Source organism: Panthera leo, chromosome D2 (assembly GCF_018350215.1).
Source record: "Panthera leo isolate Ple1 chromosome D2, P.leo_Ple1_pat1.1, whole genome shotgun sequence".
Taxonomy (NCBI): Eukaryota; Metazoa; Chordata; class Mammalia; order Carnivora; family Felidae; genus Panthera; species Panthera leo.
This window is the reverse complement of record NC_056689.1, coordinates 44,771,908-44,791,634: the sequence shown is the minus strand read 5'-3', so window position 1 is coordinate 44,791,634 and position 19,727 is coordinate 44,771,908. Positions and strand designations below refer to the sequence as shown.

At 38.5% G+C, this 19,727-nt stretch overlaps 1 protein-coding gene across 8 annotated transcripts in view; it reads right to left on the bottom strand.

Annotated features, from left to right (window-relative positions):
* The window catches only part of SHLD2 (shieldin complex subunit 2), an 83,245-nt gene that overhangs the window by 43,513 nt on the left and 20,005 nt on the right, over window positions 1-19,727 (bottom strand). For 2 of the 8 annotated variants that reach the window (XM_042907938.1, XM_042907941.1), the window contains exon 2: window positions 13,940-13,986. The exons of 5 other annotated variants lie outside the window; for them this stretch is intronic. The gene's annotated coding sequence lies outside the window, so the exon portion shown is untranslated. Of the gene's footprint in view, window positions 1-11,330; window positions 11,612-13,939; window positions 13,987-19,727 lie in introns of those variants that run through there. One more of the 8 variants, XM_042907939.1, reaches the window with a different exon arrangement.

Sequence of the window (19,727 nt, the reverse complement as noted above, 5' to 3'; positions counted from 1 at the left end):
ACATTTCTAGTTTCACTATATTTGACACAATCACAGTAGATAAAAAAAAAAAAAAAAAAAAAAAAAGCAACATTCTATTTAGCTTTCTTGAAGGGAAAATCTGACTAAATGACCTTACATCTAGCCTGGATTACACAGTCCTTGGACTCAACTCTAGTATGGTTTATGGTTACAGGGCCATGAGACCATAAGTCCCCAAGATTTAGAGCTCTGTGTGCCCTCTAGACAGGGGAGGATGGGGAAGTGCACAGAGGTGACACAGGGCATCTTGAGAGTTCAGAAAAGATGTCCTGGGAAAAGAGATGTCTGAAATGAATCAGTTCTATAAAACACAAATGTGGAACTTCCCACACACACACCAAAAAAAAAATGGACTAGAAAGTATGGTCCTGTTAATTTAAAAAACAGTAATTTTTTACAAAGTCTTTATACCTAAGGCTGCTGCTATGAAATCCAGTAATTTATAGGAGTTGTGAGTATGTGAACAGGGGAATGGGATGTGGGCATCCTAGGTGAGGGCAGGGGAAACAAAATATTTATCAAAGCAAAAATACACAGACTGGAGAGTTGTTATAGACAACCGATAAATTTCAATGATTCTAGGATATGTTTTGGGTGTACTCAGAGGGTTAAAGCTCATTAAGATACCAGATGAAACTTGCAAGTACATATCCATTACCGTAGTTAATAATTACACAATTTCTCAATCTGCAGAAGGCCACTTCAGTCAGAAAGACCAATACAACCATAATCCTTTATCTTTAGAGTGGTCAGAGTCTGATGAATGGGTCAAAGATTTATAAAGCAGGATGAACTGTATCAGCAAGTTTTGTCTTTGCAGAACACTGCAACTAAAAATGCTTATTACAAAATATATGTGGTTTAAAGAGAGTGCTTTCTCCATCTTATTACCAACCTATAAATTTCAGTTATAATGCCTTTCTACGTCTATTTTACCAAAACCACTAAGCATCATAGATATTCAATAGCATCAAATGACAAAATGAAGAGTCAAGACAGGACTGTAATGAGAAACATGGGTTTTAGAGTAGGGTATATGGGTTACAACCCTATTCTATGACTTCACTAAAAATGTAAACTTGAAATTGTAGAAGCTAGGTGATCGTTACACAGGGTTCATCTTGCTACTTTTATATATATTTGAAAACATCCATAACAAAAAGTTAAATTTCTTTATAGGTCACATGGGAATCAAGTTTCTTTACCTGTCAAATGAGAATAACATCAATCCCTGTCTTACAGTGTTGTTGTGGGATGGACACAGTACTCACTCAGTAAATGTTAGTCTTAAAACCTGGACACTCTATACACACACACTTGGTAACACAAACAAAAACCAAGCCATTGTATTTCCTCCAAGGTTTTGTTTTTTTATGTATATTTTTATATAGTTGTAACTATAAAATTGAAATAAGTTCGTATTCTGTTTCCACGGTTTTATATGGCCACCGTTGTATGTCAATCTATAATGTTCCTAATCATTTTTAATGCTAGCTTAATAATTCAGTGATGAATCTAATTTAGTTAACCATTAATCTCCAATTCATTAATTTGTTTCTAACTTGTCACTATTATAGTCATTGCTGCAATAAATGATTTGGGGCATTGACCATTACGTTTCAATTATTATCTTGTGGTAATCTCCCAGGTGCGGGATTTTTGGGTCAAAGACACGTCCATTGTTACCGCTCTTAAAATGTATTATTGTGTCATTTGCAAAAGAACTGAACAGTTTATAAAGCCACACAGGACAGCTGAGGGTTCCAGCTTTATACAACTTTGTTAGCATCTGAAAAAATAATTGTACTAGTAAGGGTATTGTGAGGTAGTTTACTGCTGTTTCATTTGCATTTCCCTAGATATATCTAAATAGAAAAAAATAGTAAAAAAATAGTAAAATATTAAAAAAAATAAAATAAAAAGTGATGAAAATGTGCATCCATTGAGGTCTGTTAAATAAATTATGTCACAGCCATACAAAGGCAAACTCCACAGCCATACACAGCCATTAAAAATCACAAAGGGGGGGGGGGGCGCCTGGGTGGCTCAGTCGGTTGAGCGCCGACTTCGGCTCAGGTCACGATCTCGCGGTCCGTGAGTTCGAGCCCCGCATCGGGCTCTGTGCTGACAGCTCAGAGCCCGGAGCCTGTTTCAGATTCTGTGTCTCCCTCTCTCTGACCCTCCCCCATTCATGCTCTGTCTCTCTCTGTCTCAAAAAATAAATAAACATTAAAAAAAAATTTTTTTTTTAAAAATCACAAAGGGGGGTGCGCCTGGGTGGCTCAGCCGGTTAAGCATCTGACTTCAGCTCAGGTCATGATCTCATGGTTTGTGGATTCAAGACCTACATTGGGCTCTGTGCTGACAGCTCAGAGCCTAGAGCCTGCTTCAGATTCTGTGTCTTCCTCTCTCTCTGCCCCTCCCTTGCTCATGCTCTGTCTCTCTCTCTCTCAAAAATAAATAAACATTAAAAAAAAAAAATCATGAAGAGGGGGTGCCCAGCTCTTCAGTGGAAAAGCATGCAACTCTTGATCTCAGGGTTGTGAGTTCAAGCCCCACATTGGGTATATATTACTTCACGGGCCCAGTACGCTTCTGCTGTGCCACTCTGCTCAGCACAGATATAGATTACTTTAAATAAATTGAGGAACCTGGGTGGCTCAGTCGGTTAAGTGGCCAACTTCGGCCCAGGTCATGATCTCATGGTTCATGATGAGTTTAAGCCCTGCATCAGGCTCTGTGCTGACAGCTCAGAGCTTGGAGCTTGCTTCAGATTCTGTGTCTCCCTCTCTCTCTGACCCTCTCCCTCTCTCTCTCCCTCTCAAAAATAAACATTAAAAAAATTTTTTAATAAATAAAATTTTTAAAAATCATGAACACATGTAATATCATATTTTTCCTTAGTATACTGATATATAAAACAAGGAGACTATAGAAAATTGTATATGGAAGAATTTTATATTTAAAAAAAATTTTTTTGTTAATGTTTATTTGTTTTTGAGAGAGACAACATGAGCAGGGGAGGGACAGAGAGGGAGACACAGAATCAGAAGCAGGCTTCAGGCTCTGAGCTGTCAGCACAGAGCCCAACACAGGGCTTGAACTCACGAACTATGAGATTATGACCTTAGTCAAAGACGGACACTTAACCAACTGACCCACTAGACACTCCTATATTTTAAAATACAGTATTCAATGTACCACCATTTACCTTGAAGTTAAAAACCATTTCCCCTCCTATGTCAGAAAAATGTGTGTTCTCCATAGTAACTGATACAAGTGGTAGTAAAAAAAAAAGAAAATAGCTTTTCTACACTTTAACCTCATTTAATTAATCCAATTTGTTACCTTATGTCATTGTGCTAAGAAGTGACATGGAGTACTAATAACCCATGTATTACGTACATTCATGTTGAACTCTACTCCAAACAATCATCAATAGCTACTAAATGCTAGTGCCAGAATTTCCCATTTAAGATGACAGAACAGCACCACACTTTAGGTGACTTATGAAAGGTTAAAAGATACAGTATTTGTCCTAAAAACAAAAGCAGTTGAAGTTTAAAGCTATTACTCATTCTTTCTTTCTTTTTTTTTTTTAAAGCTATTACTCATTCTTGTAGCTAAACTAACAGCTACTAAAACAAACCTGTGAGCAGACAACTGATTCCCTAAATCTCCTTGCATAACCTTGACTTAATTTGCAACACTCTGGTCTTCAAGTGAGGCATCTGTCATGGGCCCATAGCCACGAAAGGTCCACACAGTGCAGGGAGCATCCTTAGTCCTATGGCAACACTGCAGGACTTTGTCCTTCCCGCTCCCTATTCCAGGCATTCACCCTTCTCCCGGTCAAGTCCAAGAATTTAAACAGGAAGCAAACCTGAATCTAGCTGCTTTTTTACCATAAGAATGCGGTGGCCAGACATTTGGCTTTGCCCAGAAGAGTCCTAGGTTAAGCGTGCTATCCTGGTGTCCTGTTCAGTTTCCCTTTTCACTGGTTTAGAGATAAATTCTACAGTCACCAAGTTAAGAACCACACAACTACATGAATAAATGCTCTAGCAGTGAAGAGTGTGCTTCCTGATACATTTTATCAGAAACATTTTAATAATAGGAACAATTTAAGGGAGAAAGGAAACATTCTGTTCAGTTTTCCTTTATGACTTCTTAAGTAATGAAATACTAATGGAAATTAGGTTGAATAGTATCTAAAACTTATAATATGCATTTGAGAATCTCACAACAAAGAATTAAATGAGGTAGAGAAAAGAATTAATATGTTTGGTAACTAAGGGGAAAAAGGGGACTATGGCTGTCAAGTTCTAGGTAATGAAGCAACAGACAATGGTACTAAAACTTCTGGATCCAGTCTTCCCACAAAACATCTCAGACAGCAAGATGTTAACTTGTCCAAGGCTCATGCTTTCTCAGGAATTCCAGTCGAATGAGAAATCCTAAATATACCCTAAAATATCACACTTCACATCCCCCTCCCCCACAGCAAAAGGACTAAACTCTGAGAAAGGAAATCACAATCTCATACACATAAGGTGGGTCCCAGGGGTCGGCCTGCCAACCCCTGTGCTTGCTATCATCTCCACCCACTCCCTAAAAATATGAAAAACAAAACAAAATCAAGGGAAAAAACAAAACAAAACAAAAACAACTTTGCAACTTAAGCCATGACCTTGCTTTATAAAACGTCACACTCAGCAAACGGCAACTTCATCCTTCCAGTTCCTCAAGCCAAAGAGCCTGGCATCCTCACTGATTGCTTTCTTTTTCTCATAACTTCCAATTGGTCATCAAATGCTTTTAGCCCTCCCTTTAAAATTCATTCAGAATTTGGCCACTTTGCTCCACCTTCGCCTGCCACTGCCCTGGTTCAAACCACCATGGTCTGGATAATTGGCAATAATAGTCTAATTGGTTTCCCTTTTTCCCCTCCGGCTCACTCTGAACACAGGCCCCGGGTCACACAATCTGAAGGTAGTGGAGCAGGGACTGGAATGCAGGAAGTAGGAGCCTATGTTCCTAACCACTGTTCTCGATGTCCCTTTTCTGTCTTCACACATCTGTGCACCTAGAATCCAAGCTAGGACCCTGCCATTGAATCATGAAATATCCTCACAAAACACTGACTTATCTAAAGAGGTGTGAAAAAAACAAAACTTCAGTATAAAGACGCTTCACTATCAAAGGATTCCACTGGGAAAGTTCACTGTAACTTAATAATGAAGTAAATAATAAATGGCTTTTAAGAAAGCATCTTTTTTTTTATCCCTTCCTTCCTTCCTATCTGCCCCAATCCTCTCTCCCTGCCTCCCATCCCTTCCTCCCCCTACCCCTCACCTCTTCTATCTTCTCTCTCACTTTTTACTTTAACCACCTGGCAAGGAGATGATAAGCTTCCAAGAAATTAAATATTCAAAATTTTAAAACCTGTTGCTTAGCTGGTTGAAAAAAAGTTTCGGATGACAGAGCTACCTACCTGACCTAACCTTACACTTTCTCCCTTTTACCTTTAATATCCTTAAAGTATACCCCAGCACCCAAGCACACTTGCATTAATATTCTTCCCCCAGACTCTTGTTTATTATTTTTTTAAACCTGAAGTATAGTTAAACATTCAATAATAGGCACAGAACTTACGGGTTCTGTTCAGTGACTATTGACAAGTGTCTACACCCATGTAACCATCACCCGAAACAAGATATGGCACATTTGCATGGACCTCAGGAAATTCTCTCCTGTCCTTTTTTTTTTTTTCCCAAGTAATCTCTGTACCCAACATGGGGCTCAAACTCATGACCTGAAGATCAACAGTCAGATGCTCTACTGACTAAGCCAGTCAGATGCCCCTTCCCTGTCCTTTTCTGAACAATTTCCCTCCCTCTCCAGTCTGTAATTATTTCCTGATCTCTATCAGTGTAGAATAGTTTTGTTTTTTCTTGGATTTCGTATAAACCATATATTCTGTTCATTAATGTCTAATTCCTTTCACTTCACCCAATGGTTTTGAGATTCATCTGTGTTGCTGGGCCAATCTGTTGTTGGCTACTGTGAACACATCGCAATTTTTTTTCTCCATTTTGCTATAGACAGACATTTCAGTTGCTTTCAATTTTTTTAGCTATGGTGAATAAGGCTGCTATGAACAGTTTTGAATTCATAATTTCAAGGACATATTTTTCATTTCCCTTCATCAAATATCTAGAACTGACAAATCATCAGATAGATATGTATTTAATTTCATCAGAAACTGCCAAACAGTTCTCCAAAGTAACTGTACCCTTTTGCACAACCACCAGCAATGTATGGTTCCAGTTGTATCACATCATCCCCAGTGCTTAGTATACTTAGTCTTTCTTTTGTTAGTCATTCTAGATGGTGTGAAATGGTATCTCAGTGTGAGTTTACATTGCATTATTTCCCTGTTGACTAAGTGATGTTGACAGCCTTTGCAAATGTTTATTGGCCATTAGTATATCCTCCTTTGGGAAGTCTGTTCATGTCTTTTCCTCATTTTGTTACTGGACTATTCCTCTTTTGCTCATTTTGCTGTTGGGCTTTTGCAGTTTTTTATATGCCCCAAATACAAGTCCTTTGACACATAAAAGTGGTAGAAATTATTCTTCCATCACTGGACATTCTAATTGTTGGGTGTTGGCTTTTATGTATTGGCTGTATTCCTTTAAAGAGCGATGGATTTAGTTTGGGTACACGGTTGAGTTACTTGCAATTCATTTGACACTTTCCTAACTTGCTTCTGAGCTTTGTTAGGGTGAGTTTAGATAGGGCTGCAGTCTATGGCTAATTTAATCCCACTCCAAGATTTCCAGCCAGTGTCCATGTATGAAACAGTCCCTCCCTTCATGCCTAGTAGAAACACACACTATTCCAATCTCTGTGTGAGCTCCTGGAAGTGTTCGGTGTACTGAGTTCCAGTGTGGCTTTCTCCAGCATTATGTGGTTTCATACTTTGCATATGCAGATGAGTATTCAACAAAAGATTCTAAAGGACCCTTCTATAGATCTCCAGAGATCTCCTAGTTCTATGAATTTCTGTGTAGTACCCTCTGCTCCAGTTTTTTTACCCCACAAATTCTAGTTGTCTTAACTTCTCTAATCTCTCCTGGGTTCCACTGGGGTTTCCTTACTCTGTGCTGCAATCTAGAAAGTGCCTACAGGCAGTATGCTGGGGCACCTATAGTGCTCATGTCATTTATTTCAAGGCTTGCCATCCTGCATTGACTGTTTTCCCATGTCTAAAAATACTTGTTTCGTATATTTTAATCCTGTTTTCTAGTTTACAATAGGAGGGCAATTTTCAAAGCAGTTGATCCTGCACACGAAGATGTACCATTTTTATAATAACTCTCTCTGTGTTATTTTTTAGTGGTTGCTCTCCAGATTAAAATATGCACCTGCTGTAAGTTATTATGGTCTACCTACAAATAAAAGTGTACTAATTCAGTCTATGAAATTTATGACAGCATAATTCCATTTCCCTCTTGTGGCATCCTCATGGTATTATACTCTATTTCTATATAAGTTGTGAACCCCACATATGTTAATATTTTTGCTTTAAATAGCCAATAGTGTGTGTGCATATATTATACATAGCCAATAGCCTATGTGTATACATTATCCAAAAAGGTACCAAAAAGTTTTTCTATGTATTTGTGCCACTATTTACCATTTCTGCTGTTCTTTGTTCTTTTCTATATACCCAAGGTTCCATCTGGTCTCTTTCATCTTTACCTCGTAGAACATTTTTTAGCACTTTTTGGCAGTTCAGATCTACTAGAGACAAATTCTTTCATCTTTGTTTTAAGTTTATTTATTTTGAGAGAGAGAGAGAGAGAGAGAGAGAGAGTACGCCATGGAGGCGCCATGCACGCCAGGGAGGTACAGAGAGAGAGAAAGAGAGGGGTTCCCAAGCAGGCTCCACACTGTCAGTGCAAAACCCAACATGGGGCTCAACTCCACAAACTATGAGATCATGACCTCAGCTGAAATCAAGAGGCAGATGCTTAACCGACTGAGTCACCCAGATGACCCAAATTCTGTCACTTTTTAATCTGTGTGAAAATATCTTTGTGTTACCTTGATTTCTATAGACTATTTCTGCTCAACATAGAATTCTAGGTTGACAGGGTTTTTTGTTTGTTTTTTTTTTCACCTTCAGCACATTTATGGCTATCATCCCATTGTCTTTAAGCCTCCAGTTTTTTCTTTTTTTTTTTAATTTTTTTTATGTTTTTACTTATTTTTGAGAGAGAGAGAGAGAGAGAGAGCGAGCAGGGGAGGGGCAGTGAAAGAGGGAGACACAGAATCCAAAGCAGGTTCCAGGCTCTGAGCTGTCAGCACAGAGTCTCACACGGGGCATGAACCTACAGACTACGAGATCATGACCTGAGCCAAAGGCAGATGCTCAACCAACTGAGCCACCCAGTTGGGTACCCCGCCTCCAGTTTTTTCTGATGAGTAGTTAGCCATAACCCATACTGTTATTCCCATGTATATACTGTATCTTCTATTTGGCTGCTTGTGCAATCTGCTCTTTAGTTTTCAGTAGTTTGATTATGATGTGCGTAGGTCTGGAATTTTGTTGTTGTTGGGTTTGCTTTTGTTTTGTTTTGCGTTTAGACTACTTAGGGCTTGCTGAACTTCTTGATTCTGTCAACTAAAGTCTTTCATCAATTTTAGAAGTTCTTGACCATGGTCTCTTCAAATATGTCTTCTGCCACTTCTCTCTTCTTTCTAAAATTCCAGTTATAAACACATTAGACTGACATTATCCCATAGGTAGAAGAGTTCTTTCCTCCCTCTCCCCAACTCTCTGTTCTCTTGTTTATCAATTTGGATATATTCCATCAACAAGTCTTCACATTCACTGATCCTTTCTTCTGATATGTTAAGAAGATATTAAGCCCATGTGACACATTCTTCACTTCTAATATTGTATTTTTCATATCTGGAATTTTGTTAAGTTTATTTATTATTTATTTTTTATTTATTTTGAGAGAGAGATGGAGAGCAAGCAGAGGAGGAGCAGAGAGAGAGAGAAGGAGACACAGAATCCCAAGCAGACTCCTCACTGTCAACACAGAGCCTTATGTGGGGATTGAACCCATGAACCGTGAGATCATGAGCTGGACCAAAACCAAGAGTCGGATGCTTAACCAACTGAGCCACTCAGGTGCCCCTTCGTTTCTAGAATTTCTGTTTGGTTCCTTGGTAGAGTTTCCAAGACTCTGCTAAAAATCCCCATCTTTTCATGCATAATGTCTACCTTTACCATTAGATCCTCTAGCATTCTTTTTTTCATAGTTATCTTTAAATCCCTATCTGATAATTCCACCAGCTGGATTATCTTTGGGTCTCTTTCTACTGGTTATTTCCTCTCCTGATATTTGGCCACATTTTCTTGCCTTTTCTTGTGTCTTGTAATTTTTTATGATAAGACAGACATTCTGTATAAAAATACATTAATGATTGAGGTAAGTAATATTCTACTTCTAGAAAGAGACATTACCCTTCTGTCAGGCCACTAGAATGTCCTCATATGTAAGTAATCTGGGCCTGGGCTTGGATGCAGCATTAGTTTGATACAGTCTATCACTGGCTTCAAATATTTAGAGGGTGGGAATCAGTACTTTCACTAGAGCAGGGCCTGGGATCCAAGCCCAGGTAGGATTTCAGAGATCTGCCTGTGCTTCACAGCTAAGCCATGGCCTTTCAAAACTGTGGGAGTGCTTTTATGTGTACACTGTGATTGAACAATTTAAGTAAACAGATGGCAGATGGTGTGAAACAGGTTTCTCACTACTGGAGTAAGAATTTACAGATAAACAAGGGGAGGAATTTAGAATGATCTATGTGGCAATGGATTTGAGTTGGATATGTCAATATGAACTCATTTGTATATATACAGATTAGTATACTTCCTGGCTCTGTCAGCTGAGAGGGCCTACAGGCACAACATCTCAGTAGCAACAAGCACATCTAACACCTAGATCTTGGTTTCTCCATTCACCAATTAAAGCAACCAGGGCTCCTTGGAGAAAAGGCTGACTCTAGGACCGTGGCAGGAAATATAGAAGATAAACCTGGAGCATCAGCAGTGCCAAAAAGTAAAAAAAGTGGCCATACACACACACACACACACACTGATGGGGGTATGTCAAAGAGGCATAGGAGCCAATTGAACTAGCTCCCAATGGCCAGAAGTGGAACAATTTCACCAACAAAATACAGTAGTATTGGATTATAACCTCAAGTACAAAATAAATATCCATGAGTCCATACTGTTAAAAGAATGATTGAACAAATAAATAAATGAGGGGAAAAGAGACAAATTTCCCGCACAGGAGAACTCCAAATAATTTACACAGATACTCCACCCTTAAGGACAGGAAGAGTAACTACCCACTTCTTAAGTGTGGGCTTTGCACAAGTGACTTCCTTCCACAGAGTACAGCATGGAAAGAGGGGGAAAAGGAGAAACTTAAAAAACACTACCTCCATCACATGCTGAAGCTCAACATCAACACCACTAGGTCATGTACCCTTACTACGATGTGTAGTAAATGACAATTAATCTCTGTGGTCTTCCTCCCCAAAACCTAAAACCCCATCCTAATTATGAGAAAAATATGAGCCAAATACTAATAGGGGGACATTCTACAAAATGCCTCAACAATACTCCTCAAAACTGTCAAGGTCATCAAAATCAAGGTAAGTTGAGAAATTGCCACAGCCCAGAGGAGTCTAAAGAAACATGAAAACTAAATGTAACGTGGAACCCTGGATGGGATCTTAGAACAGAAAGAGGACATTAGGTAAAGTCAAAGAACATATGAACAAAGTATGGATATTAGTTAAAAATAACATATCAATATTAGTTCATTACTTACAGTACATATACCATACTACTATAGGTGTTAATAATAGAGGAAATTCGGTGTGGGGCATAAGGGAACTTTCTGTACTACCTTTGTGATTTTTCCATAAAACTAAAACTATTCCAAAAAATAAAGTTCATTTTAATTTTTTTTAAGTTTATTTATTTATTTTGAGAGAGAGAGTCAGAGAGCACAAGTGGGGAAGGTGCAGAGAGAAGGAGAGGCAGAATCCCAAGCAGGTTCCACACCATCAGCACAGAGTCTGATGCAGGGCTCGAACCCACAAACCATGAGATCAGGACCTGAGCCGAGATCAAGAGTCAGATGCTTAACCCACTGAGCCACCCAGGCACCTCTGAAGTTCATTTTAAAAAAAGAAAAAGACTGGGAACTCACTCTCTGCTTTAAGCATGACTGCCAGATTTTCCCATCTGTTAGGGAATTTTCTTTACTTTCCAGTCCCACACCTTGCTTTCCGCAGCACACGAGATCTCTCTCAATCCTGTTCTTCCTCCCCAGCCTTCCTTTTGGAGGGCAGCTTCCAACGTTGTGTGAAAGCCTGGAATGAATTAGAGGAGTTTCTCTCACCTCTCCTGCCCCGTCCCCATTCCTTGGGGACTGGAAGCATCGAGTTTTCCATTAGAGTAGTTCCAGACTCTTGGGGGAAGGTCATCTCCAGCTGTTTCCCTGCTTTCAGCCCTCCTCCATAACTGAAAACCTGGGGTGCTTCTGGGGAGTTTCTCTCATCTCTCCAGGTCAACCCCCTGCTTGCTGAGGGTGGTTGCTGTGCACTAGGGGGGAGTTCTGTGGGCCTCGGGTAGGGTCTCTGTCAGCTCCATTTACTTGCCCCAGGGGTGTGGCTCATTACCCCTGAGCATTCAGGGAAGACCTGTAGGTGAGAGCTGGGGCCAGGTGCAGACTTGCCCTTTGGTATAAGAGCAGCCGGGGCTCCTCAGGATCCTAGCCCGTCCACACTAGCCCATCCACACCAGCCCGCACCAGCCCACCCTGCCAAAGTGTGGCTGGTTTCTCCTCTCCCCTCATCTGCTGCTGGAAGGTTCCTCCTCTGTGGGCTGTTCTATCCCAGAGCAGCGATGGGTTTCTTCTCTAGTGTGAAGCTTTCATTACTTTCTGGAGTTTGGTTCATTTAGGTTTCCTTGTATCTTCAATCTCTTCCAACTGAGCCAGCCAGGCACCTCCAAAATACAATGCTTTTTAAAAGAGACCTTGGGAGGGGCTCCTGGGTGGCTCGGTCGGTTAAGCGTCCGACTTCGGCTCAGGTCATGATCTCACGGTCCGTGAGTTCGAGCCCCACATTGGGCTCTGTGCTGACAGCTCAGAACCTGGAGCCTGTTTCAGATTCTGTGTCTCCCTCTCTCTCTGCCCCTCCCCTGTTCATGCTCTGTCTCTCTCTGTCTCAAAAATAAATAAACATTAAAAAAAATTTTTTTTAATAAAATAAAAGAGACCTTGGGAATTAAACTTAGGGAAATTTATCAGAAAGAATAGAGAATAAAATAGATGATAATAAAAATAAATAAATAAATAAATAAGGAAATTGGAAGTCCACTCAAGATAATTTAATATCTGTATAGTAGAGGCTCTAGAGGAAAAAAAAGTCAATTAAATAATTCAAGAAAATGTCCCCAAGTTAACTAATGTAAGTTTGCTAACTGAAAATACAGAATGCCGTCTATGACCATACCACCCTGAATGCACCCGATCCTGTCTGAAAACACAGAATGCACAGCATAATGGATTACAAAAGTACACTTATACTAAAGCATATCTTTTTGAAATGTCAAAGCAGTAGAAACAAAGAGAAAATCCTACAAGCTTCCCAAGATGGAAAAATAGGTTACAATGGATGAGGAGTTAATGATTTCAAACTTTCAACAGCCACAGTATAAGCTAGAAGACAGTGGAATAAAATCATCAAAATTCTGAAAGAAAATGATTCCAGTCTGACAATAATACACAGCCAAACTATTAATCAAGGTTGAGAGAAAAATTAAGGCCCTTTCAGACATGCAACGTATCAAGTAATATGTTCCTATTCCCTTTCTTCAGTGAAATGTGGGAGTGAACTGGGAAAGAAGACAACTCAGGAGAGAAGAAATAGAAGATCCAACACAAAAGAAAAGAGAACCCCTGGAATGATAGCTGGGCTCTCAGAAAACAGAAGCTACCCCACACCAGAGCACCTTGCCCTGGGAGGCATTTCTTCAAGATGACGATGCTAACAGAATAAATGATGTGAGAGAAAACAGAACTTTGGGCAACTGGTAGAAATTTCTGAGTTGAGTTAGTGATGATAATGACCCAGAAATTCCTATACACAAGTTATCCCCTCAACTGAAAAGTCAGGTAATGTCAGTATGTCAAAGATATTACTTAAAAACCCACAGGTAAATCCCAAACAGCTAAGAGTTGAGGATAGCTACCTCAGAGAAAGGGGAATGAAGGCAGGGACTGAGAATTCCTGTTTGAACAATCCCTGACAAACTATCTAACTTGCTGAACTGTATAAACTTGAAAAAATATATACATAGAAGAATATGGAAGATGGGGAAAGAGTATAGAAAATCCACCTTGACAACTAAATCTGACCTCTGGAAACAAAGAAGTCTGACAAAATTGTCCCATAAAGTAAAAACTGACAAGAATGAATGAGTTTGGGTGGGGTGGGGGAAGAGTAAGAAGGAAGTAACATTACTTCCATGCTACCAAAACTCTGGTCCAATGCTCAGCATCAACAACAGAAATCCGTAAGTTTCTGGGCTCCATGTCCCTAGCCAGTAAAGTGAGTGTAACAGTATCTCTCACAGGACCACTGGTAGGCTTAAATCAAGATAATGCACATGAAGTGCTTATAGCGATGTTAGATATAAATATTATTAACACAGTTAATAATTCACTCTTCTTTAAATAACCTAAATTCTTTTTTGATATCAAATCAGCCAATTCAACTATCACAATACTGAAGAGTTTACTTGAAGAGTTACCTTGTCTACTCAAACATCAAGGCTTCCAACCCTTTCACAGATGTCTCCTAAAAAAGAGGGAGGGAGATAAACTGACTATCCAAGAGAAAGAGAAATTGTTTTAAAAAATATTTATCACACTAAAGTATTGACTGTACCAGAAAAACTACCCAGGTCACCATGCTTTATCTTACAGGTTTTCGTTGATTATGATCAATCATTCACTCACTAAGCAAATCAGCAATTAGAATTGAAAACTTTGTACCAACTGTACATTAACTCAGTAATCCTGAGGCAAGAATTTTTCCATTTCAAAATAAGCAAAGTCTCCAACTTATGCACAGATTGTCTTCTCCAAGTTCAATTATACATTGTTAAAAAGCTTGAGAATCATTTTTCCAAAGAAACAAAATTATGAAATAAAGTTGAGACCCTGAGCAATCACCATAGTAAGTCCATAAGTACCTAAAAACCATAGAAAAAGAAATAAAACCACTTCTTTTGTGCTCCCACAGCTAGTAAAAAAAAAAAAAAAAAAAAAAAAATAGCTCTTATTTGAGATTAGACATTATATGCCACATCTGGTTTCATTCATCTTTGTATCCTTTTAAACATAAACCATATAAAACAAAGTAGCCGCCTTCTCTCAGGAGCTTAAAATATTTACTTAATGAATGAATACCTAGAATTAAGAGTCCAGCTTTAACCATACTCTTTCCTATGGAGAAATGCATTATAATTTCCAACTGAAGGAACATCTTCCTTTATCCTGGCAACAAGCCCAGTTTGAACACCAAGAATAATACAGTGTCAGCAGATACTCCATCGACATAATAGTCATTCCTCCTTAGAAATCATATTTTGGTCAGAGATCACTCATATTATTGCTAAGTATATAAAAATCACTAAATTGGGTTTTCCGAATATAAAACTTGACCTTCAAAACTTCCCTGATTTCTTTCCCTTTTAATAGCAGCCATCAACATTTTATCTGGAAAGGTTTTTTCCCTAGTTTTATTGGGATTTAATTGACATATAATATTGTATTAGTTTAAGGTATATAGCATAACAATTTATGTACATATAGTACAAAATGATCATGATAATTCTAGTTAACACCCATCACCACATAGTTACAATTTTTTTCATCACAAATGTGATGAGAACATTTAAGATCTATTCTTCTCTTAGCAACTTCCAAACAAGCAATATAGTATTTTTTTTTTAAGAGAGAGAGCACACGTGAGCTAGGAAGGAACAGAGGGAGAGAGAATCTTAAGCAGGCTCCATGATGAGCACAGAGCCAAACACAGGCTCGCTAGATCTCACAACCCTGAGATCATGACCTGAGCTGAAATCAAGACTTGGATGCCTAAGCGACTAAGCTACCCAAGGTGCCCCTCAATACGGTATTTTTAACTATAGTCACCATGTTGTACATTACATCCCTAGAACTAAGTTATGTTATAACTGGAAATTTGTACCTTTTGACCACCTTTACACATTTCCCCCATGCCCCACCTCTGGCAATCACAGATTGGTTCTGTGTCTGGGCCTTTGGTTTTTTAGATTCCACATGTAAATGAGATCATACAGTATTTGTCTTTCACTTAGCATAATGCCTTCACGTTCCATTTTTTTTTTTTTTGCAAACAGCAAGATTTCCTTCTTTTTTATGACTGAATATTCCAATGTGTGTGTGTGTGTGTGTGTGTGTGTGTGTGTGTGTGTCTGTGTGTGTGTGTGTGTGTGTGTCACATTTTCTTTATCCACTCAGCCATGATGGACACTTAGGTTGTTTCCATGTCCTCAGTATTATAGATAATGCTGCAGTGAATAAGGGGGTACAGATGACTCTTTTAAGATAGTGATTTCATTTCTTTCAGATATATCCCCAGAAGCGGAATCACTGGATCAAATGGTCATCCTATTTTTAATTTTTTGAGGTAGATTTTTGATTTGCAGTTTCTGTACTACTTCAAGTTAGTACAGAAGCTTATCAACTGCAAACTTAATACCATGTTCCCCAAAAATACCAAAAAAAAACCCCACCCCGTATTAAAAGAAACAATATTCAAACAAAAAGATCTGATTAAAACCCAGTATTTCTGTAGCTCAAATGGAACTACCTACTCTTTGATATTTCAGAAGCAAAATAGATAAAGTTACCCAACACAATAACAAATTATTTTAGGCACCAAAATAACTGCAAAAATAACTGAAAATTATAGGTTAAAATTATAGAATTTAGTAAACATATCCAATATGCACAATGATACTGATTTTCATAGTTTAAAACCTGAGAGAAATTTACCTTAAAAAGAACTCCTTTAATTTTTCATTACTCTAAAAAAAACAATTCAATCTGTATAATATACCCAAACAGGAATAAAAGAGATCTTAAATAGATCTCTCTCTAGAGAGAGAGAGAGCTCACTTCAAGCTTTTTTGAATGACTGATCATCACGTTTCTTCTTCCAAACACAAAATTCATATAGATTGTCACCTTAAATGAGATAAAGCATGGAAACTGCTTAAGCTCCAATCTAGTATCATAAATTACTCCATCAATGTTATTTCTCTTGAGCACTCTTCCTGCTCTAAAATTCTAAACCCCCAATAAAACCAACTTACTTTATTTCTTTATAATGCTTTCATCATATGTAAATGTATGAAGGCTATCTAAATATTTGTTAGAACAAAGGTAGGAGGCTGAAGACTACTTGATGATGACTACTGACAACAGAAGCAGAGACACAGGTCATGTCATCAGCTGAGGAGACAAAAGCATCCCTAGACCACCGACTACATGAACACAACTAAAGATTTTTAAGTGAGGTCTATATGTGATATTTTTGAAAAATATTTGTACATCCAAGAAAATTTAATCATAATTAATTAAATCTATGTTGACTTTCATTTCAAGAATGTTTTCTGTAAAAAGAGCAACGTGCAATGTCTCTGCATTGGTAACCTATGTAATAAAACATGAAACTCACTAAGGAAAAGCAGAGCAGGAACCATTAATGTATCACTTTTAGAGATCTATCCTTATGTGAAAAAAGTAAACATCATTAATTGCAAGCATATTCCAAACTTTTAGGAGAATTAGGTGGATTAAGAAATAAAGATTAAGAGGGCATAAAGAATTTGACACTCTTTCTATGATTTCAATATATTTTATAGGCAAATTGACACATCCATCTGGCTTGTCAGAAGGGCTGTCATAATATTCTCAGGTTAACATTTTAATAAAAGTTTTTCTCATTTTTCCAAGTATCTTAGCATTAAAAACTTCATAACATGATGTCACTGCTTTGGAAAAAGTCTGGTCGTTCCTCAAAAAGTTAAACATAGAGTTGCCATATGACCCAGTAATTCCATTCTAGCTATATACCAAGAAAAAGTGAAAACTTACGTCCACACAAAAACTTTCACAAATGTTCATAGTAGCATCATGCACAATAGCCAAAAAGTGGAAGCAACTCAAACATCCAACTGGATGGATAAATAAAATGTGGTATATCCATACAATGGAGTATTATTCCACCCTAAAAATGAATGAAGAATTTGATATGTACCACAACAAAGACAAAACTAGAAAACCTGCAAAGTGAAAGAAACCAGACACACCAGGCAGTATATGGTACAACTCCATTTACATGAAATATTCAGAATAGGCAAATCCATAGATATGTAAACGGATTATTGGCTGCCACAGGCTGGGAGAAAGGGGAAATGGGGAGCGACTGCTTCATGGGTACAGAGTTTCCTTTGGGGGTGATGAACAAGGTCTGGAACTAGATGTGGGGTGGCTGCACAAGACTGTGAACATCTTAACACCACTGAAACTTTTCGTTATGTGAATTACATCTCAATTAATACAAGAAACTCTATGTCACAAAAAATAGACATTGACATCCTATCAGAGAAACATGGATTATTTTGGCAGCCCTTTAAAAACCTTATGGCTGCAGGGGTGCCTGAGTGGCTCAGTCAGTTAAGCATCCGACTTTGCCTCAGGTCATGGTCTCACCATTTGCTCCAAATAGAGCCATTTGCTTTATATACATTATTACTTATTTCAACCTCATGATACTTTACAAGACAGGTTAACTAACTTATCTAACTTCACAACAGTAAGTTGTAAAGCCAGAATTGAAACCAAGGTCTGTTGGGCATACAACTGTTTTTGCCAAAACATTCTGAGTGTTGACTACAAAAGAATATATTTTCAGTTCAATTGGCAAACGTTCATATTCTCTCCTGAACACGGTTTCCAAGTGGTTAGGAAATGAGAAAGAAAAAAGCGATTGAGAAGAACATTATTAAAGAGTAAAGTGAGGTGTCTGGAAAAACATGCAATGCATTCTGTGCCCACTATATGCCACATGTGTGCTGGCATGACCATTGAACTGTTACAACAATCCTGGGACATAAATACCGGTATTTCATTTTTTACATAAGAGGAAGCTGAAGCTTAGAAAGTTCAAGAAGGTCCAAGTTTAAAGACATCACAAGGCACAGAACTGGGATTAGAAATCAAATTCAGTTCATCAATACATATTTACTCGGTGCTTACTAGATTTCAGGGCTAGAAGAGGCACTTAGAATAGAATATTAGAGATCCCCCCACATACAGCTCAAACCAAACCCATTTTCTTTTCACTTAAGGAGTGAGTCATTGTGAAACTGAAAAATCCCTGTAGATTTTTTCCTTTAATAGCTTTGTTTTAAATACTTTTTTTTTAATGTTTATTTATTTTTGAGACAGAGAGAGACAGAGCATGAACGGGGGAGGGTCAGACAGAGAGGGAGACACAGAATCTGGAGCAGGCTCCAGGCTCTGAGCTGTCAGCACAGAGCCCGACGCGGGGCTCGAACTCACGGACCGTGAGATCATGACCTGAGCGAAGTCGGACGCTTAACCGACTGAGCCACCCAGGCGCCCCAATAGCTTTGTTTTAAATAATTATTCATGCTGGGGCACCTGGGTGGCTCAGTCAGTTGAGCGTCCAACTTCGACTCAGGTCATGATCTCACAGTTTGTGGGTTCGAGCCCCACATCAGGCTCTGTGCTGACAGCTTTCTTGGAGCCTGGAGGAGCCTGCTCCGGATTCTGTGTCTCCTCTCTCTTCCCCTCCCCCATTCACGCTTTGTCTCACTCTGTTTCTCAAAAATAAATGAATGTAAAAAAATTTTTTTAAATAATTATTCATGCTTTGGTTAGATGTGTTAAGTACTGCCCCCTCAACTCCAAAGCTGACTGCCAGGAAAACTGAACAAACTCTAGTAGCAAATGTAAAAATAGAAGCAATTCTGTCCTACATGCATGATTTTGAACGTACTGCTGGATGGAGAAGACCACTTTGGAAAATACACTTCACATGTTCTGAAAGATGAATTAAACCCTTTAGCATTCTATGAAGCTTCTAAAGGTCTATCAGATGTTAAGTGACAACAGTGAAATTTCAAAAAGAACAGGATAAGTCAGCACCAGAGCTGGTTTAACATTAATAATAAGTGATCTAATAAATAGGCCTATGTTTGCCCAGTCAGGCTTTGCTTATTATGTCAGTTGGAAAGCCAGAAGGAAACTGGTTTTAACTCCCATACAACCTGTATCAGGACAACATCACTTTATCAGAAATGGAGCTGATGTCAGCATAACATTGAGACAGTTCAAATTTAAAACTGACCTTTCTTTTCTAATTGTTTTTGCAATTCAATCATAGTATAGAATTGAGGGCAAGCAACATTTACTGAGAGCTTTCTATGTACCAGACATGACATGAATCTTATTTAAGTC